This window comes from Mustela nigripes, chromosome 6, assembly GCF_022355385.1.
Source record: "Mustela nigripes isolate SB6536 chromosome 6, MUSNIG.SB6536, whole genome shotgun sequence".
NCBI classification, from domain to species: domain Eukaryota; kingdom Metazoa; phylum Chordata; class Mammalia; order Carnivora; family Mustelidae; genus Mustela; species Mustela nigripes.
This window is the reverse complement of record NC_081562.1, coordinates 69,380,455-69,403,763: the sequence shown is the minus strand read 5'-3', so window position 1 is coordinate 69,403,763 and position 23,309 is coordinate 69,380,455. Positions and strand designations below refer to the sequence as shown.

General features: G+C 37.8%; 1 non-coding gene across 1 annotated transcript; it reads right to left on the bottom strand.

Moving 5' to 3' along the window:
• Positions 1-21,807: 21,807 nt before the first annotated feature.
• On the bottom strand, positions 21,808-21,998 carry LOC132021058 (U2 spliceosomal RNA). Its single transcript, XR_009405234.1, has one exon. It is a non-coding gene; the product is annotated as a U2 spliceosomal RNA (small nuclear RNA).
• Positions 21,999-23,309: the final 1,311 nt, after the last annotated feature.

Here is a 23,309-nt window from a genome sequence, read left to right as displayed (position 1 = left end):
GACAATTTTCAAATATGAAATGCACAAATAATAAGAATCAACTGTACTTAATACTAATCATTATATAGCTATAATCCAATCCATAGTGATAAACACCTGAATTAAGGCAGCAGCAGTGGGATAGGTGAAATATTTATTGCGTTTCAACTATGTTCAAATTTTAGTGCTAGGAACCAAGAATATGGTGGAGTTGCTGAACCCAGAGGTAATGAGAGAGAACTGCAGGATAGATGAAGAATTGCAGGGAAAGGCGTATTCTTTGGTAAGAGGTAGATATTTCACATATGGCAAAAGAGGCACAGGAAATACTTCCAAAATTGCTTGATGATATCTTAAAAGTTGCTCTTTCTGCTGCTCAATCTTAGAGGGCATTGTTGGAGGAATGGAGGCTTAGAGGATAGGGGATAAGTAAGAGGTCTGGGTTAGTTCAAGCAATACAGGAGTGATGATAAGACAGATCAATGGCCAGAGATACCTATCTCTTGGACACTGACTTGAAAAATACTTTTTGAGGAAAAAATGGAAATTTACTCCTAAACCTCTGTTAACAAAAGGTGAGCACTGACTTAAATTGAGTAAAATATTTTTAAGGATGTAGAAACCCCTGAAGATTTACATGAAGGCCAGACTGGTGAGGGAAGAAAAACATCTAGATTTTTTTCCTTAGCTCTTTGGCTTGGGTAGATGATTGCCTGATAATCCCATCTACTAAGATAAGAAAACAAAACAAAACAAAACAAAAACACATTTTCCTAAATGTGTTGGGAAGGAAAAGAAGATGAGTTCTGTTTGAGACACATTCAGTTTGAAGGACCTATGAGACATCCAAGCAAAGGTGGTCAACAGAGAACTGAAATTACAGTGCTTGAGTTTCCTGAGGGTTCTGGGTTAGAAAAAGATAATTAGGAGGTGGTAGTTGAAGTCAGAAATTTATATAAGGACACACTGGACTTATGTATTGAAGGAAAAAAATCAGATGTCCAAAGCAGCAGTTCAGGAAATATGGTCATTTAAGGGACAACTTGAGGAAGAGAAACTGCTATAGAGACCTGATTAAAAAATAGTCGTAGATAGAGAAGAAAAAAAAATCAACTATCACAGAAGCTGCAGGTGGATAGAATTCTAAGGGAAAAGAAAATTCTGACATAATATTTGAAGCTGGAGGGAGGCCAAATAAAGAATAGTAAAGATAACAGTGAGAAGATGGTTTGAAATGATAAGTGGATTGATTTTTGCTGAATATAAAAAATTTCCTAATAGGAAAAATGGAAAAAGGAAACGGGTTTCCTTATGAGATGAATACCTTGTCACTGAGTTATGCAAACAGTGAGTCAGTGACTGTCTTTGAAGAGTATATCAGAAAGATTTCTCCCACTAGGTAAGGAGGTTCTATTAAATAATCTCAGTGCATCTTTCCAACACTAAGATAATTTGTTCTCAATCAGGGAGAGAGAAAGGATTTGGAGGGGTGAAGTGTAAGGCTGGACAGGGAAGATTTTATTGATGGAGCCACTTGGGAGTCAATGTTTAGTCAAAGACTTCTGGAACCAGCCCTCATAGTTTATCAGTATGGTCCCTTGAAACTTGGATGCGATGATGGGCAATAGTCAAGGCACCAGACCTTCTTTGGCATAGTTCAGAAGGAAGAGATGACTCAGAAAGATGGGAGTGTTTGAATGGATACGTGGTGTAAGTCCTGACATCTCACAACCTTGCTGTCTTTCTCAGAAGGGCCAGAAGGACATGGCCCCATGTAATGAGTAGTCAATTACATGTAGCAATAGCCATCTGCTTTACTCTGCTTATGCCTCGTTCCTTCCCTCTGGGATTGCACCTGATTATAAAATAAGAGTACACATACTCTGCCTTCTGTGGAACTTAGATTTCACAGTTTTATCATAAGTGTGTCTCAGAAAAAAGGATCTCTTGTGAGGTGATACAACAACAGTGTAAGTATCACCTATTATCGATGTTTTACCTTACATCTTATATAATTTCCTCCATAACGTCATCTGTGACACCTTATAATATTGCTTATTATTTCACTATTATCTCACTCCCACTTGAATTTTTCAGAGGAGGTGTTAGGATTCCCATTGGTATTATCTGGCAAATCCAAATTGAGTCTTGGTTTTGTTTCCTGGCTTTATTACTAACCACCCTAGGATCCTTTGTAGTATTTCTCTTTCTTAACTGGTGCTTTCAGCACCTTCCAATTTTGTATTGTCTGAGAACTAAATAAATGTGGGCATGCTAGAACTCAAACAGCTGTATGTATTTAACTACAAGGTTGGATGCCCAATCCGTGCACTGCTTATGCAGCCATCAGGAGAGCTCTGAAAGGAAAATCTGCAAAGCTTCCAGCATATTTTATTAATGACCAGCCAGACACCATAACCCACACCAGGGAGATGAGGACCTAATTAATTAGGCATAATACCACTTAGCACTTACCATTTTCAATAAATATTACTACATGAATGAAAGAATCCTCAAAAGACTCCTGTGAAGCAGGAACTATTAATCCTATTTTACAGCTGGGGAAACAGAAGCAGAAAGGTTCTTATATTTGCCCAAAGCCACAAAGAGAGGTGGCATCAGTTCCCAGTTTGGCTCTCTCAGAGTTGGCCCTCTAGACTATTTCTAGAACATGGCTTTCTCAAAGGTCAAAGGGCCATCATAGATCAAGGGTACTCATGCATAAAATTTTAAGCAATGTATGGGAATAACAATAGAGTAGGTGCATGGAAGTGTGAGGCTATTGTCAGAAGCTTTATAAGGAAATTAGTCATCAGTCTCTCACTTCTCTTAAGGGCAGGGATTATACGCCATACAGATGTGCTAGCAAGTAGCAAAGCCTCTGGCACACAGTAGGTATTCAATAAATATTTGCTTATTCATTCTTTAAACAAAATCTTTATTAAATTCCTGCAGTATTCTAGGCATTTTTCTTTCCCTCATGGAATTTAAGAGTCCAACTGACAAAGAATATATATAATAAACCTATTAATAAGTAAAGTATAGGTAATCACAAGTGCTAAATGCTGAAGAGGAGGAAGTAAGCCATGAAAATATCTGGGAGAAGAATATTCCAGGTGAGGAATAGCAAGTACAAACTCTTAATATAGGAGCACCCTTGGCATGCTCAAGAAATAGCAAGGACAGTGTAGCTGTGTAGAGTAAGTAAGGGGACAGTAAAAGAAGGAAAAGTCAGAAGAGATGATATATGCAAAGTCTTATGGGTCATTTTGATAATGTTTTAATCAGTAAGGAGAGGAAGATGTTGAAGATTGAGTGGCGCTATGGAGACTTACATTTTAATGAGCTACTCCTGCCTATGTCTAAGGGATAAGTAGGGAATGCAGAGACAAGTTTGGAGATTATTGCAATCATTTACTTGAGGAAATAATGGTGATTTCTACAAGAATTGTAGTCATGGGGGTAGTGAGAGATGGTCAAACCATAGATCTATTTTGAAGGTGAAGCCAAGAGGATTAGATTTCATGGACAGATTTCTGAAGGTCTGGAAGAAAGTGATGAGTCAAGGCTTATTCCAAGGTTTTGACCTGAGACACCCAAGGGACAGACTTACTATTTACTGAGATAAAGAAGACAATGTAAGGAGAAAATTTCAGACCATAAATCAAGAGTCTGGGTTTGGACAAGTTATCTATGAGATGCCTTTGGGCTATCCAAGAGGAGATGCTGAGTAGAAAATGATGTGTCCTGGAAGATAAGGGAACAAAGTATTTCAAAGAGGAGGGAAAGCAATCAACTGTGTCAAAAGTTTCTGTTACATTGAAAAAGTGAAGACTGAGAATCAATGATGGGATTTAAAAAACAGAAAGACATTGGTGATCTTGATAATGTAAGTGTTGGTAGAGAAGAAGTGTGAAAGCCTGACAGACTGGGTTCAAGAGAGAATAGTGTGAATTCATTGTATATCTATACGTAGCTGTATCTGTAGATACAGATCTAGATAAATTTTTGCTCTGGCAACTGCAAGAATCCAGAAACAAAAAACAACTTAGTAGTTATAAATTTCTCCAGCATTCTGATTGTGGTCTTCAGATACCATTTCCCATAAAAGGAACCAGGGCTTCTTAGGGAAAAAAAACTGCTGCCAGATGTGCCGCCCAAAATGTACAAGATTAACCTGGGATATCTTCTCATACCAACTAGCAAAGAAATTTTTGCATTTCTAGGTTTGTGTCAAAAGGAGTCACGAGGGCACCTGGGTGGCTCAGTAGGTTAAGCATCAGCCTTTGGCTCAGGTCCTGACCACAGGGTCATGGGATAGAGTTCCACATCAGTCTCCCTGCTCAGTGGGGAGTCTACTTCTCCCTCTCCCTTTGCCCCTCTCCTCTGCTCACAAGCTCTCTCTCTCTCAAAATAAATAAATAAAATCTTAAAAACAACAACAACAGAGTCATGGGAGTCTGGTCATCATGGACTAACTAGTATCATATTAAATCTCCTTCCATATACAACTAAAAAACAGGGCAAAATATTTGAACCTGTTTTCAGATATTGGACAGCAGGCAATGCAGGACTAGATCCCTGAGAGGAAGGTTATAAACAAGGTGAGCTTTCCAAGCTTTCTATCTAGATGTACTTTCCAGAGACAGTACAGAAAGGGGGAGCCTAAGAAGAGCCCAGTAGTCTCTCTGAGTTCAAAAGACAGAGATTGATGGATAGATGAAAAAAGCTGGAATCTGATGGACAGAGTACCAGAGAGTAGTTAAGTAGACAAAGAATTCCAGAAATACACGTACAGATCTGTAAGTCTATGACTGAATATTAAATTGCATATGCATAGGATGGGTGGGAGGCCAGGAAAAGATAACTACTGGGGAGTTCAGACCGGAATGTTTTCAGAGCTGGAATACATCTAGGAGACACTTAGGTTTTTGTTTTTGTTTTTAATTCTTTTTTTAAGATTAATTATTTATTTATTTGACAGACAGATCACAAGTAGGCAGAGAGGCAGGCAGAGAGAGAGAGGAGGAAGCAGGCTGGGAGCCAGAAGTGGGGCTTGATCCCAGGACCCTGGGATCATGACCTGAGCCAAAGGCAGAGGCTTTAACCCACTGAGCCACCCACGTGCTCCAAGGAGACACTTAGTTTTAACCAGCCAGAGTGGAGACTATGCCAAACATTCAGTAATAATAAGTTCTTATTTCTGGGAGAGAAAGTAATTTTAAAAGTGTTTTGGTTCAGGGTGCCTGGGTGGCTCAGTGGGTTAAAGCCTCTGCCTTTGGCTCAGGTCATGGTCTCAGGGTCCTGGTATCAAGCCCACATCAGGCTCTCTGCTCAGCAGGGAGTGTGCATTCTCCTATCTCCCTGCCTCTCTGACTACTTATGATCTCTGTCTGTCAAATGAATAAATAAAATCTTAAAAAATATTTTTAAAAAAAAGTGTTTTGGCTCTTCTTGACCCTTTGCTCTTATATATGCATTTTAGAATCAGTGTACCAAGTTTTATGAAAAACTGTTAAGTATTTGATTGGAATAATACTGAACCCATACATTGAATATTAAGTCTCCCTATCTAAGAACGTGATGTGTCTCTGTACTATTTAGATCTCATTTAATGGTTTAAAATAAAATTTAAATTTTATCTACTTAAAATTTTTGAACTTTTTTTAGATTTTTTCCTTTATGGCTTACAAATTTGTTACTATTCTAAGTAGTTTCTTATTTCACTGCATTTTCTAGGTATTTTTATATAAATAATAAAAAGAATTCACTTTCATGTTAATTTTACATTTAGAAGATTTGCCAAACTCTCTTATTAATTTTAATAAGTTATCCGTGAGTCTCTTAGGTTTTCTATGTAAACAATAAAATCATATGTGAATAATAGCAATTATTTTCCTTAACAATATGAATCTTTTTTTTTTTTCTTCCTTGCCTTATCTGCTGGTCAGGGACTCTGGTATCATGTTAGCTAGAAGATATATATATATATATGGTACTGATTTCTACCCACATCTTTATTATTTCCTTTGTTTTACATTTTTCGGACATATTCTGCTGGTATTTTTCTATTTTTTATTTTTATTTTGTTTATTTTTCTATTTTTTATGCATAAACATATCAAAATCACAGTAGGATTCTACTTCACAGTCAACACATTGTCAAAAAGGCTGGGAAAAAAAAGGGTTGGCAAATATGTGGAGCAAAGGCAACTCTCATAGATTTCTAGTAAAAAATGTACATTGGTACAACCACTTTGAAAACAAATTGAAGTGTATTGGGCATGTACTCTATGATTCTGCGATTATATTCCCCTACATATTTCCTGGAGGAAATCTCACACAAGTGGATCAGAAAGTACAACGGTTAATTTTATGTGTCAGCTTGACTGGGCTATAGGTACCAGGCTAACCATTATTCAAGGTGTGTGTATGTGAGGGTGTATGGGAATGGGATTGACATCTGAATTGGTAGATCGGACTGAGTAAAGCACACTGCCTTCCCTAATGTGGAAGGCCCTCCTCTAATCAATTGAAGGCCTAAAAGGAACAAAACGGTTGACCCTCCAGAAAGTAGAAGGGAACTCCTTCTATCTGTCTGTTTGAGTTAAGACACTGTTTTTGTCCAACATGATTGGTTTTTCTTGGGTCTTATACCTGCCAGCTTTCAAACCAGAACTACACATTGACCCTCCTGGGTCTCCAGCTTGCAGATAGCAGACCTTGGGACTTAACAGTCTCCATAATTGCATAAGCCAATTCCTTACCATAAACCCATCTCTATTTCTGGATATATACATATAAATATATAGTTACCTTATTGCTTCTGTTTCTCTGGAGACCCAGACTAATATAGGAAGCATGGGTGAAAAATATTCATAACAACATAGTTCACAACAGTAATAAAAAAAAACAGAAACACACAGGGGCACCTGAGGGGGCTCAGTTGGTGAAGTGATTCCTGCTCAGGTCATGATCTCAGGATCCTGGGATCGAGCTCTGTACTGGGCTCCACACTCAGCAGGGAATCTCCTTGTCCCTTTCCTTCTGCCACTCATGTTCTCTCTCTTTCTCAAATAAATAAATAAAATCTTTAAAATCTTTATTTCAAAAAAATATTTAAAATAAATAAACAAAATCTTTAAGAAAACTTAAAGGTAAACTACAGAATGGGAGAAGATATTTGCAAATGACCTATCTGATAAAGGGTTAGTATCCAACATATACAGACAACTTATATAAAACTCAACACCCCAAAAAACAAATAATTCAATAAGAAATGGGCAGAACACATGCACAGACACTTCTCAAAAGAAGACACTCAGATGGCCAACAGACACATGAAAAAAATGCTCATCATCACTTAACATCAGGTAAATGCAAATCAAAACTACAATGAGATATCACCTCACAGGTGTCAGAATGGCTAAAATCAAAGACACAAGAAAGAAGAGAAGTTGGTGAGGATGTGGAGAAAGGGGAACCCTCTTATAGTATCAGCAGGAATGCAAACTGATATAGCCACTCTGGAAAACAGTATGGAGCTTCCTCAAGAAGCTAAAAATAGAACTACTCTATAATCTAGCAGTCACACTCCTGGGTACTTACCCCATTCAAAGGGATACATGCACCCTGATGTTCATAGTAGAATTATTTATAACAGCTGAGTTATGGAAGTAGCCCATGTGTGTATCAATTGATGAACTGATGATACACACATACACACACACACACACACACACACACACAGAGTGGAATATTACTCAGGCATAAAAAGAATAAAATCTTGCCATTTGCAACAACATTGATGGAGCTAGAGAGTATTATGCTAAGTGAAAATAAGTCACTGAGAGAAAGACAAATACCCTATGACCTCATTTATATGTGGAATTTATTTTTTTTCAAGATTTTATTTATTTATTTGACACAGAGAGAGAGCACGAGCAATGGGAACAGCAGAGGCAGAGGGAGAAGCAGACTCCCTACTGAGCAGGGAGCGTGATTCGGGGCTCAATCCCAGGTCCCCAGGATCATGACCTGAGCCAAAGGCAAATCCTTAACTGACTGAGCCACCCAGGGACCCTTTTATGTGGAATTTAAGAAACAAAACAAATGAGCAAAGGGGAAAAACAGAGAGGGAGAAAGAAACCAAAAAGAGACTCAGCTGTAGAGAACAAACCATTCTCTACAGTTACCAGAGGGGAGGCGGTGTAGGGGGATGGGCTGAATAGGTGATGGGGACTAAGGAGGGCACTTGTCATGATGAGCACAGGGTGATGTATGGGATTGTTGAATCACCGTATTGTACACCTGAAACTAATATAACACTGAATTTTAGCTAACTAGAATGAAAATAAAAGCTTGAAAAAAAGTATTGTATTGTTGAACCCCACCAAACAAGTTAGAAAAATATGTAAAGTATGACTACATTAATGTAGAATTTAAATATGGGAAAAATAAAATGCCTTTAAAAAGCAACTATAAACAAATAGGCTATATGCCTATAGTACTATAATAATGTTATTAGTATATTATATATAATATGTATATATCACGGAGAATCAAGTGACCTAAGAAAACTTCCTGTTCAGCCATTTTCTGACACAGATCAGGTGCTGGACAAATACTGAATATTAAAATGTGAAGCCCAAAGCATCTGCTTTCTACCTCAAGCTCTGGTGACTGGTAGCGCCTGTCCTTCAGTTTGGTCACAGTTCTTCCAGGCTTCGTAAGACACCATCCCCTCTGTCCATCTCCATCTCCTGGACCTCTCTCATCTCTGGCCACTTCCTTGTTACCCTTGGCTTATGCTCCAGAGACACAGCTATGAATTTAGAGTCAGACTCTGGAAGTCAGGGACTGTTCATCTAGGAGCTAAATGTAATTTCTAGGCATATTTTGTTTGGCTTAATGGTATTTTAAAATCTTTGAGCATAACTAAAATATCAGAAGACTGCACACAATCTCGACTTCCAGCTTCTCTTGAAAAATAGGAAGATCTGGCAACACTGAGTTCTCATTCCTTCTTGCCAGAAACTAGCTGGAATCGCACAGTGGCTGCCCATCCGAGGCCTGTGCCGGCCACCACGTTGTCCCCACCACTCTCTGTTCTCCCTGACAGAAGCAAGTGTCCATTTCCATTTCACCCCCGCTCTTTCATTGTTGTCGCTATTATTATTTAGAGAAGTATTTCCCAAGGCACTCAGCAAAATGACAAGTTAGACAAGGTGGCTGGGGGCTTTTTCCTTAGTCGAGGTCATTTCACTTAGTAAGTGTGAATTTGACTCTCTTGGTCCAATGGGCATTGGTGTTTGCCGTCTCTATTCTATGACCTTTTCTAACCATGCTGGAGCAAATTCTCCGTCCTCTTATGCATAAATTTTGGTAATCCAGAGTATTGTTTTCCCTTTCCTGGCATCAAAAAGAGCTGCAGAAATCACCTAAACTTATTCTGCTGAAAGAGGACTAACTCTACATCTCAAAATCTTAGGAGAAGAAAAGAGTCCAGAAAGGTAAGAGTGTCTTGACCTGGTATGTGCCCACGCTCTCCGAATGAGAGCGCTTGGAAATCAACACCTCAATCTGTTTTCTTTCCCTTTGCCTTGACTTTCCTCTGTTTTCTCCACCCTGTGTGCTCTTCTTGGCAGGAAACTCAAGCCTTAGAAATCTGAGTCTATTCATAAATGCACTTCTTTCAGTTACTATGGCAATGCTGAAGGAATCTGTCACGGCCCAAACAGGATCACAAAAGGATCACTTTTATTTTTATTCTCGATGCTTCCACCAACAAACAAATAAATAAAATGCTACAACCAGCCAGAGTCACATTTGCTTCTTGGTAAACAACTCCCAAGGACTGGCTTCCAACCTTCATTTCTTACTTTTTTCCCTCCTATTTTATACATGGTTTTATTTTTCCATTTATTAGAAAGGACTTCAGTGAGTGGCATGCTGCATCCAGGTTTTCCCCCCTTACCTTTTTGCTTTCATAAACGTGGCATAAGAGTCACAATTACTTTTAGAAAAAATACATTACATGTTAATAAAAAAATAAAAAGTTTTAAAAAATGATATTAAAGAAAAGAAGCAGTCTAGTTTCCCAAGATGATACAGTAAGAATTCGTTTATTGAAAATATAGGTTGCACATTCCCATCTCCATGAGCTCAGGGTAAGGACTCCAGAGAGCTGCGTTTTGTCTTCAGCTCTTATCTTTTTATTTCATCACTGACAGTATGGGAATGAAATAGTTCAAAAGTCCTTATTTAAAGAAAGCACAAGACAAACTTCCCGCCCTATCCTTAGGGCAGGGATGACAAGTTAAGTTGACATCAAGATTAGCAGTCGAGCACTCAGCCACTTTGCCAGCCATTGCTACCGCATGGACTCTGCGCAGCAACAGAACATTTGCTCAGAACAACCTACAGTCTGTCAAATTCCATAGCAGTTTCCAAGGCAATGATATGTTCTTGGTCTTTTCTTTATGTATCGCACAATGCTTTAGAAATTGCACAACAAAGGAGAGGGAAGCCCTTTGAACCCAGTGGGGGAAGACCCCCTGATTCCCAGAAAGAGGTTATTTTGCAGATTGATTCAAATTCTTCCTGCTTCTTCTAGGAGAGCACCAGCTCTACATCCTCTGGGTAGGGGGTGACACTTAAATCTCTAACCTCAGTGTCCATTTCCAGAGAGAGATTTTTATTTGAAATTTCACCAGCACCTGACTGGTACTGACTGCCCCACGTTTCTGAGTGAAGGAAGGAAGAAAAGATTTAACATAGAAAATAAACACAGGTGTCTTTGATTGGCTACGATTCCCCCACTGATCACCACTAATGTGTTTTCATCAGCTTCACAAACAGGGACCATATAGAAAAGGGAAGAATGAAGGCACTGGGTCAGGTATACCTGGTTTGGAATCCTTTTTCTGCAGCTCATCACCTATCACCTTTGGACATGTTATTTAATCTCTCTGAACCTCATTGTTCTTACCTGGAAAAACAATACTACCTGTAGCATCAGGTCATTGTTGGGATTAAGTTGGAAACTGCACATAAAGCACTTAGCACAGTGCATTCTGAATGACTATATGCTCTAAATAAATATCAGCATTATTATTGCTTTTGTTACATGTTTCCATGGGAGAATATATATTCATATCTCTGATTTTTCCTGTATTTGTTTTGTATAATTTGTATTTATATATTTGTATTTATTTCTTTATATTTTAACAACTCAGTGTGCCCTAGAATATGCTGAAAAAATGGAAAGCAAATCTTTCCTTCACCATAAATGGTATTTAAAGATGCTTGATATAATTTAGAAACAGCTCTTATCTCCTCACTTACTATGAATATATTAGGTAGGAAGTAGTATACTCCTTTTACCAACTAAAAAAATTAGTTAAAGCTGAATCCACCTAAATAAACATAGAAATATGAATAAAGATATTTCTGATATGAGAATTTTTACCCAAATACTAATATTCAGTTTTCTCCCCAAATCAGGAGCTGAGTAACACATCCACTCACTACTGAAGAAATTGTTGTATCTGATTTGATAAATTTTTAAAAATAGAACCCTAGAGAAAAGATCAGAAGATTAACGTAATACATTTTCCCTCATCCTTTCTTTCATTTATTCAACAGATCCTTACTGAGTTTACTTCATACCAGGTGCTGTGAGAAACAGTGTAGAGAGCAGAGACATAAGCAAGGTCCCGATGCTTTTCGCAAGGGACTAGGAGAAGTTCATTTGGAGGTATGCAAATGTACACGAACTCAAATAGAAAGTGGCTAGCATCCCAAGAGAGGTATAGAGTAAGTGCTAGAAGAATGAGTATGTAGAAATGCTAATACAAATTATGCCTTATCATTAAAGTGATTTTGTATGTAGGGAACAACCGAACCTATAACTTTATCTTTTGATTCCACAACTTTTAGTGATACCAACTACTTTGTAAATCTATGGTTGGGTGTATCAAAATTTAAGCACAGAGAAGTATCAAGAAATCAGGTGGTTCAAAATCAAATAACATATTTTTAATGTAGTCTAAAAAGAAAGTGGACGTAACGGCAATAAAATGCATAAAAAATGGAAGCAGCTTAGTAGTGATCTCTATGCCTGAGTTCTGCACGGTATATCTGTGGAGTTGAAATAAACTCAATTTATTTTCTTCAAAAAGTTTAACCTTGAATTTCTTCTCATATTAAAGAAAAAAAAAAAACTAGTGGAAATTGACATTTGTGTGAATTCTGAATAAAAATGTGAAACAAACTGAGTCAGTAGCGCTCTAGTCCGCCATCTGGGATTTTGCACTGCTCAGTCGATTCCAGAAATTAGATTAATATGGAGGAACTCAGAAAGGGGAATTTCCTTTCGGAGGTAATTACAAGGCTCACCTATTAACAGTGGAAAATCTGCAGCCACTAATTGCTCTCTTCAAGTCAGATAGGAGACCTCAAATGAAATACAACCTCAGGATGTTTTTTCAGAATGAGAGTTTTATTCCAATTATCAATGGGTATCACCACCAATATTATTTGAAAATGCCAAAGTATAAAGACATTTTCTTACGAGAGTACTACAAAAGCACAGCTCAAAATATCAATCTGCTCTTCCTCAAAACATTTTGAAGTTATCGCTTTGCTTCAACATTTTCACTTGCTCCAAAAAGCTTTCTTTATCCCCCAAATGGCTTTCTATGAATTGCGTAAAATTTGAGTTCAGAAAAATTGGTTCTGGTTTAGGATTTGCACACTCAGCACTGCTCTCAGACTGAGGGGATTCAGAACATCTTCTCTGGACAACACAAGCAATGGCTGGATACTTTTGGATTTGTCAGACTCCAAATGACCCAGCTGATGAACTGCAAGACCAGACTGAACACAGTATCCATCTCCTGCCCCCATTCCTGTTGCCAGACCCTCCGGACAGAAGGTAATGGAACACCTATGGTGGTTAGAGATGTGGTTTCCTCTTAAAATAAGTAAAAATCCCAGTTTTTCAGAGGAAACAAAGGATGCAATTATTTCCTTAGAAAATGTAGAAGTAAACAATGTGATGTGCAGGAGAATATTTTTGTTCCTTCTGAAACTTTGGAAATCACAGTCAAGCAACTTAGAATGTATGTGTTAATGAAAGATCTTTTGTCTAATTTATGTACATCACTTTACTACAGATCTATGGAATTTAGGTTACATTTGTATAATTCCATAAGGGTTTTTTGATTGCTTAAGCGCCACCTGTTCTTTATAAATGCTGTGACTGACATCAAGTTTTCCTCCATATGGTGATGACATTTTTGATTACTATTTGTCTTCTTACATTTTAATAGTGATTTGAGTTAAAATAATTTAAAGTCTGTTTCCCAATAGCTTTATATAACTGAACAGTTCTGTTTATGAGTTTTATCTTTCTGTATTTTGAGTCCACATAATTTTTTTTAAAAGAGCTTAAACTAGCTACAGAATACAGCTTTAGAGAACTAAATGAGTAATTTTTCAGTTGTGATTTAAAATCAAGAGTAGAATCAATATGGGCATCTCTGTAATTGAAAAGCAGTGGGTGATAATTCTGTACTGAAAACAAGATAATAAGAATAAAAATGAGCCATTGGTGGGAGAAAGATAAGATTAAAGATGTGATCTCAATTAAATATGAACTATTATTAACATTGTAATAAAATTTCCACTTCTAATTTGTCCCATATTTTCCTCTTTTGGAGAATAATTATGAGGATATGTAAAAATAACTTAAGTAAATCATGCTAGGATCCATTTATTATTTCCTGCTAAATTAATATTTACAGCATTTTTAATATCCAAATATTTTGGCTTGCAGAAATAGTTCAGTTTTTTTCAGTACGTCAAGATTTACTTCTTTATTTGTCTGATATATTATTTATCACTTGGTATGCATTAATTTTAAAAATAACAGAAAAGGCCAAGGCAAAGCATGTGGCATTGAGAAGCACAGTGAAAGAAAATGTCAGTTTCTCCCATCTTCATGCCTGATGGTGATTTTTTTTTACAGTGTTAAAAGCCTACATGTGTGTATATTTGAAAAAAAAAAAAATCACTGAGGAAAACAAGTGGCCACTTTCCTCTTTATAATAACTTTTTATTTCTTTCTTTTTTTTTAATTGCAAAAGTTTTTTGGTATATAGAAAACAGTTTTGCCTATTCAATAAATGGTTCTAGGAAATCGGTGAACAATTCAGGATCAACATCCCAGTTCTTCCTTTGGGAAAAATCATTCCTTACACAAATGCAAATTTCTGCTGGGTTTGCTAGGGCTCATAGAGTATAACCTTGAGAACCAACAATGAGGAAGGCAGATTAAAAAATAGAGACAGATTCTTCTGAGCTCTTAAATTCAGCAATGCCTAAACTAATTCTCCTGAGTTTTGCGATTATTTAAGTCAAGAATCCCCACCATCCTCAACCTTGTCTGATGGGTTTTGTAGACCACATTGAAGAAATAAGACTTAATGGAAAGATAAATAGGGAAACACTGATTGTCCTTCATGTGAACATTCTAGGTTTTAGAGATAACTACTCGCTGGCATGAAAATTTAACAGCTTGGTGTCTCCAGCTTCTAAAGCCCTTCCCAGACTTTTCTACCTATTTTCCTCTTCATTCTCCAACAAACACCCGCTTACCCTTCAAAATGCAGTTCAAACCTCACTTACAATGGAATCTTCTTCTATAGCACATTAAGGCATTTTCTCCTTTCTGCTTCCATTACACCTTGTATAGGACTCACTCCTAATTTTTCCCTGTTTTACTGAAATTACTTGTTTAAACATGTGTTTCTTCTCTTTGAGAGCTGAATTCTAATTTGAATTATCAGCATGTAGTATAATACTTAAGTGAGTGACTAATAAATGTTTGATAATGGAAGGAGTGAAGGAATGAATGAATGTAGCACTAAAAATAGTAAAAATTATCTACTCACCAATCTGTTAGGAATTTCTTTTTTTTTTATTGTGTTATGTTATTCACCATAGAGTACATCATTAGTTTTTGATGTAGTGTTCCATGATTCATCATTTGCATATAACATCCAGTGCTCCAAGCAATATGTACCCTTCTTAACACCCATCACAGGGCTAACCTATCTCCCTACCCCTCTTCCCTCTGAAACCCTCAGACTGATTCTTGGAGTCTATAATCTCTCATGGTTCGCCTTCCCCTCTGATTCCCCCCTTTCATTTTTCCCTTCCTTTTCCTACTGTCCTCCATGCTATTCTTTATGTTCCACAAATAAGTGAAGCCATATGATAATTGACCTTCTCTGCTTGACTTATTTCATTTAGCATAACTCCCCCATTTCCATCCATGTTGATGCAAAAGTTGAGTACACATCCTTTCTGATGGCTGAGTAGGATTCCATTGTATGTATGGGCCGCATCATAATCCATTCATCTGTTGAAAGGTATCTTGGCTCTTTCCACAGTTTGGCTATTGTTTAGGAATTTCTTCACTGCTCAAGTGTTAACATCTTCTTGCAGTCTAAATGATACATTTTATCTTTCTGGGAAAGCCACTGGGGCCTCTTTCTTGCTTTCACAGTTCAGTCTATTCAGGTAAATTCTTGAGGAAACAAATTTTGTTTCTTTAACTATGACAGCACAGCCCACATGCACCTGCCCCTGAACACTGATAGCAGATCCCACTGTCTCCTTCGCTCTTCTCAGCATAATCCAGGAGAACGCGAGTATGGAATTCTGTTCAAGCATCAGTCTTTCTAATAGTAACAAGTCTTTCCGCCAACACAACTGTTTCCTTTCTTTTTTAACAATGGCATATGGTTCATATGTTTACAGCAAATCTCTACAAAATACTTCTTTGTTTTTACAGAAAGATAGGTTGGGTTGTGAACTCCTAATCTGCACCTCACTTCCTACACATAAAAGCAGAGTCCTTGGAGCTGTACAAGCTGTGGTCATATTTGTAATGAAAGCACAGCAAAGGCAAATGGAAATTTATTTCAATGAGTTTACTGTAAGCACACTGTTTTTGTTTTTTTTTTAATTGGTAGGTTTTAAAATTGGTATTGGTAGGTTTTAAATGCCTAATTATCTTCATATAAATGGCACCCTATCATCCTAGAAGTGTTGTACTCCTGCCCTGTGCTGTTTATTATTTTGCATTACAATTATCAGGCAAAGCAGAGAAGGTGACTTTAAGCAGCTCATTTAAAGTGCTTTTTTTCTTAAGTGTAAAATCTTTGGGAGGCTATTTACATAGATGTTTATCATTGGGTGTTAAAAATCAGTCCAATTATAAGTACACAAAAGTTTTATTATGGGCTTAATTTTGAAATGTAAATGGCCATTGTAAAGTGCCTGTTGAAATTTTAATTTGTGCTTGTATTTTCATCTATGGATTAACAAGCCATCCTGTACTGAAATTAATTATAGAGATACACAAAATGTTCAAAGATAACAGAACCTGTATGGCAAAACTGCCTAAAGGTATGCAATGCAATCCCCTCTTTGGAGTTGAACATTAGAGATGTTGTAAGAAAGTGCTTGTCTGCCGCCCAGACGACCAGAGACACTGTGCAGATAGGACTGCACTTTGAGCTCCGTTCTGTTGCCATGGCTATGATGGCCTTAATATTGTACGCTCACAGCAAGGTTGCAATTAGTATTTGGATTTAGAAGAGAAACATAATGATCTCATATTGAAGAAACACTTGTTTAATACTATTTTGGATCTAGGCGTCCTTTCAAACTGCTAACGAGCAGCACTGTTGGTCAGGAAAAAAAATTCACTCTGCCATTTTGTACCTGTGTCCTCAGTTTCTCCCAAACAAACTTCACCGGGACAGAGAAGCTGCTGATCTTGCTGGCATGTCTCCACGTGCCCTCTGCTAGATTTCAAAAACATGCCTTGCCTACTTTGGAAGTTATAACGGAGTTTCCCAAGATTTCCTGTGCAGTGAACAGAGATGAAGCTGTACTGCCTTAATAAGCAAATTGAAACACTTACTCGATATCCCCAAAAGAACAGCCAAGGTGTGCACCGTATGAATTTTAGGGTTTGCTCTATGCACAACCTAATGAAATATTGTTCTGGATCAGCAGTAATCATCTATTATGGGCATTTTCACTGTCATTTATAAAGTGTTTCGTTTCCTATCATTCACAGGTGAGGAGCTCATGAGTGGGCCCTGAGTGTGGGAGACGGAAAAGCTTAGCCATATAATAAATGAGGAGAAGGAACTGAGATAGGCAGAATGGTTGCCCGAGCTTCTCGGACTACAAACACCCCAGGATTCCAGTCACAGAGCACTGAGAGGAGGTCATGAGCTAAAGCTAAGAGCTCAAGTTGGGGAGAAAGGCACCAGACAAATGGGCAGAGGTTTCTCTGACAGCAGCTCAAACAGTGGAAGAGACAGAATTAAGGACACCAGTTTTTGTTTCGTTACAAAAAAGAGATTTTTAAAGACAGATTGACCTAAGATATGGAATAGCAACAGCAAATATGTAGAAGACAAAATAACAACCTCATTTTCCATGCTAGAACCATAAACATCTCTAAGGCTTTCGGCTTCATTGTAGAGTCATAGTTTTTTTTATTGCACTTTACTTTATTGTACTTTGCAGGTATCGTGTTGTGTTATAAATCAAAAGTTTGTAGCAACCCTGCCTTGTGAGCAAGTTTTTCGGTACCATTTGTTCAACAGCATTTGCTCACTTCATGTCTCTGTGTTACATTTTGGCAATTCTTGCAATATTTCAAACTTTTTCATTATTATTATGTTTGTTAGGGTGATCTGTGATCAGTGATCTGTGATGTTACTATTATAATTGTTCTGAGACCCCAAAAACCACACCCATAGAAGATACTTAACTTAATAAGTTGACTGCTCTACTGACGGACAGTTCCCCGTCTCTCCCCCACCTTCCTTGAGCCTCCCTATTCCTTGAGACACAAGAATATTGAAATTAGGTCATGTAATAACCCTACAATGGCCTCTAAGTATTCAAGAGAAAGGAAGAGTTGCACCACTCTCCATTTAAATCAAACACTAGAAATGATTAAGCTCAGTGAGAAAGGCATGTCAAAAGCCCAGACTGGCCAAAATGTAGGCTTCTTGCACCAAACAGTTAGTCAAGTTATGAATGCAAAGGAAAAGTTCTTGAGGGAAATTAGAAATGCTACGTCACTGAACACATGAGTGATAAGAAAGCAAAGCAGCTTATTACCGATATGAAGAAAGATTTAGAGTCTGCATAGAAGATCAAAGAAGCTAGAACATTACCTTACACCAAAACCTAACTCAGAATAAGGACCTAACACCCTTCAATTCTATGAAGGCTGAAAGAGGTAAAGAATCTGCAGAACAAAAGTTGGAAGCTAGCAGAGGTTGGTTCCTGTGGTTTAAGGAAAGAAGCTGTCGCAATAACAGAAAAGTATAAAGTGGAAAAAAAAGTGCAAGATGAAGCAGCAAATACTGATGTAGAAGCTACAGCAAGTTATCCAAAAGATTTTCAATGTAGACAGAACAACCTTCTATTGGAAGAAGATGCCAGCTTCGACTTTCAAAGCTAGAAAGCAGAAGTCAGTGTCTGGCTTCAAAGCTTCAAAGGACATGTGCCTCTCTTATTAGAAGCTAATGCAGTTGGTGACCCTAAGTTGAAGCTAGTACTCATTTACAATTCTGAAAATACTAGAGCCCTTGAGAATTATGCTAAATCTAATCTCCTATGCTCTATCATAGGAAGAAAAGAACCTGAGTGGAAGACAGCACATCTGTTTACAACACAGTTTACCAAGTATATTTTAAGCCCACTATTGAGACCTACTTCTCAAAAGAAAAGATTCAAGTATGACTGCCCAGTAACAATGCACCTGGTCACCCAAGAGCTCTGAAGGAGATGCCCAATGAGATGAATGTTGTTTTCATGCCTGATAACACAGCATCCACTTTGCAGCCCAGAGATCAAGGGGTAATTTCAAACTTTAAAAATTATTATTATTATTATTATTATTATTATTTTTAAAGATGTTATTTTTATTTATTTGAAACAGAGAGAGAGAGATCACAAGTATGCAGAGAGGCAGGCATAGAGAAAGAGAGGAAAAAGCAGGCTCCCTGCTGAGCAGAGAGCCCAATGCGGGCCTCAATCCCAGGACCCTGAGATCATGACTTGAGCTGAAGCCAGAGGCTTAACCCACTGAGCCACCCAGGTGCCCCTTTAAGAATTATTATTTACAAATGCATTTTCTAAGGCTATCACTGCCATGAATTCCTCTGATGGATATAGGCAAAGTAATACAAAAACCTGGAAAGGATTCACCACTCTAGATGCCATTAAGAACATTCCTGATTCATGGGAAGAGGTCAAAATGCCAACATTGGCAGGAATTTGGAATTTGGAAGAATTCCAACCCTCATGGATGATTTGGAGAAGTTCAAGACTTCAGTGGAAGAAGTAACTTCAGGTGAGGTGGAAATAGCAAAGGAACCAGAATTAGAAGTGGAACCTGAAGAAATAGAGACTGTGCTGTGGCCATCTCAGGACGAAACTTTAATGGATGAGAAGCTGCTTCTTATGGATGAACAGAGTGGCTTCTTGAGAGGGAATCTACTCCTGGTGAAGATGCTATGCAGATTATTGAAAAGACAAGGAAGGATTTAGAATATTATATCAACCTAGTTGCCAAAGCAGAAGCAGGGTTTGAAAGGATTGCTTTCAATCTTGGAAGAAGGTCTACTTTGAGTTAAATGCTATCAAACAGCATTCCTGGCTTACAGACAAGCTGTTTGTGAAAGGAAGAGTCCATCAATGCAGAAAACTTCACTGTTGTCTTATTTTAAGAAATTGCCACAGCCACTCAAACCTTCAGCAACCACCACCCTGATCAGTTCACAGCCATCAGCATCGAGGCAAGACTCTCCACAAGCAAAAAGATTAGGACTCTGAAAGCTTAGATGATGGTTAGCATTTTTAAGCAATAAAGTACTTTTTAATTAAGCTATGTATACTGTCTTTTAAAAAAAATTATGCTATTATACATTTAATAGACCACAGTATGGTGTAAACATAACTTTCACATGCACCATGAAGCCAAAAACTCATTTGGCTCACTTTATTACAATATTCACTTTATTATGGTGGTCTGGAAATGCCCACAATATCTCCAAGGTATGCCTATATTATAAAGGATTAAATCTGAAACTCTAATCTATTTATATTCATAGAATTATATGATTAGGAATAGTTGTTATTATGATTTCACTTGCAAATAAGCTTTGGTAAACAACAGAATGCTCGTGGATTTTCCTAGACTCAGTATTGTTTGAATTCTGGTGATAAGCTCAAGACAGAGGTGAGGAGCTGTCCTATAGGGGAAAAATCAGAAAGAGATATGCTGGGGCCAGGCCATCTTAGGAGGGATAGTATCAAGAAGGCATTATGTAAAACTACTAAGCAGAAAGGGTTGAAAAAGATGAAAGCGAAGAGATAAAAGCAAGAGCCTGGAAGTGGAGTGAAGGAGGAAATAAGAGAAACAAAACAGATGAAAGTGTTATAAGGAAGAGCTGGAGGTCTACATAAAAGCTAGAAGTCTTATTGTGGTATAAAACAGGAGAAGGAAAATGGTGATGCTACTATTTATTGAGTCATGTTAGGCCAATCTTGTATAAGTTTCCATATATCACCTCATTTAACCTCCCAACTGTGAGCAATAACCATTTCCATATTGGAAAAGAAGCCTTTTATATTTTCATCATCAGCTCTCATTCTTTACAATAGTAATTTCAAAGATTCTCCATTGTCCCTCTTCAAATTTCCAGTCTCAACCTCCTCGCTCAAAATCAACAGAGGATCTGCCTTCCAAACATAAAAGGAAAATAGCCAAGACATGAGAACTCCTTAACTGCACAACTACAAAATCTAGATATTTAGCTGTTTTCATAGCCATTTTTTCTGCTTCTGTCTAGTTACAATAGAAGAGATGTTCTCAATATCTGAATTTTTTTTTTCTCGACCCAAGCCCTGGATCCCATTCCTTCTTGTCTCTTTAACAGAACCCTTTCATCTGCCTTCCTGCACTGTTGGTGGGAATGCAAACTAGAGCAGTCACTCTGGAAAACAGTCCGGAGGGTCCTCAAAAAGTTAACAATAGAACTACCCTATGATCCAGCAATCACACTGATAGGTATTTATCCAAATATAAAGATACTGATTCTGGAAAAAGAGAGAGAGAGGGAAAAAAAGACAAATCAAGAAACAGACTCAGCTCTAGAGAATGAACTGATGGTTACCAGATGCGAGGAGGGGAGGAGTGCGGGTTAAGTAGGTGATGGGGAGTGACGAGGGCACTTGCCGTGATGAGCGCTGGGCGCTGTATGGAAGGGCTGAATCATTAAATTGTACACCCAAAACTAATATTATACTTTATACTAACTAACTGAAATTTAAATAAAAACTTTAAAAAATATGAAAATAAAAATAAAAAACCCTTCTATCTGCTTCCTTTAGGGCTTCTACCTTTCCCTTTTTGTAGTCTTCTTAATACTAGCTTTAAAACCAAAGAAAAATTCCTTTAGCCTATATCTCCTTCCACCTATTCTCTTTTTTTTTCTTTCAAAGGCAAGTTTCTTGAAAGAATTATTTATATGTATTCTCTTCATTTACTTACATTTCTTTTCTTATCAACTGACCACAACGTGATTTTTTTCCTACCATGGTCCACTGACACTGTTTGTTCCAACAGAAACCTTCTAGTTATGAAATCTAATAGAAAGATTTTGGTCCCCAGTATATGGACAGTATATGGAAGCTTTTTTTTTTTTTTTTTTGCCCCCAAGGGGGGTGCACTGTTCCTGGAAGTACTGCAATACCAGGTCGATGTGTGGAGTGGATGGAGCAAGCTCCTATTCCATCTCCCTGCTCCAAAAATCCATTTAATATATTGTCCTCAGATAGAGGACGTATCAGATATTAAACTGATAAGAACAGATACTACACTTGATCTTAGCCAAAAGGCCGAGAAGCGATCTGGAAGCTTTTAATACCACTAGTTTTTTAAATAAGCTCTTATGCTCTGTGATACCTCATTTTCCTAGTGTATCTGTCTTCTGATACTTCTTAGTTTCCTTCACAGTTCTTTTCCTACCAGGCCCTTAAAGATCAATGTTCTTCTTGCTTCTGTTCTTAATCCTGTTCTCCCCATATGATCCTTGTGTTATCAACCTCTTATGGGGCTTCAATGCGGATGTCTAGGCTGACTGCCAATTTAGTGCCTCCATACTAAAACTCCTTCTTGCTCTTCAAGTCATAAGCCACCATCCTCTCTCATCTGGATGTTTGAAACATCCTCATTTCTATCTTCACTCCCAGTCTTGACCCCACCATCTTGCCATAGCCAGAACGATTATTTGAAAATGAAAATCTTACCATATTACCCACCCACCAATTTTTTAATGGCTTCCCATTGTCCTTAGGATAGATCCAAACTTTTTGACATACCTTACAAATCCTTCATGATCATGTTCCCATAAAATGCTCCAGTCTTCTTTCTTTCCACTTTCCCCCCTTTGTTCAATAGGGTGGTTTATTTGCATATACTGAAAAAAAAATGCTTGAATGTATTAATCAATGTTGCATAAGGTCTAAATGTTGCTAAAAGAGAAAGTATCTCACTTCAAAATTCATGCTTTGGAGTTTTAAATATGAGCTAGACTTCTTTTTATTTATGTCTTGGGGGAAATTTTTTAAAGTACCTAATCTGGACTGAACATATGGGAGGGGGTGGTTTATGAAGTACATTTTCTGGTTGTGATCAAATCTTTCTTTGATTTCAGGTCCTGCCACAAGAAAACGTTGGGATATACACTCCAACCCCTTGGAAGAATATCTGTGAGGGAATTAGACAATTAACTTGGAGAAAAGGAAGAGCCTATAGGACATTGGGCCCTTGTTTCAATATAGGGCAGAGTAGAGATGTTATTAGACTGCATGATAATAAAGGCAAAAAGACCATTTGCTTTTCCCACTAGCTTACTGGACCTGAGCTTGCTGCCAGAGCAAGACTATAGGTAATTCTTTAAAAGATCTTTTAAAGAACATCAAATTGGCCCCAGTGGACTCAGTTGGGTCTTATGACTGACTGAGAGCAATAGAAGCAAATATGACTTCTGAAGGATCTCTGAGGCTTTACTGAGAACCACGAGCAGGAAGTAGAGTATCAAGGAACCACTGTTAACAGAAACCACTGCTCTCTGGATCTGGCTCAAACTGCTGCTAGGAACCACTGGTAGGCCACTCCACAGAGATCCAGCCCTGGGAGTAGCACATCTGGCTGGGAGA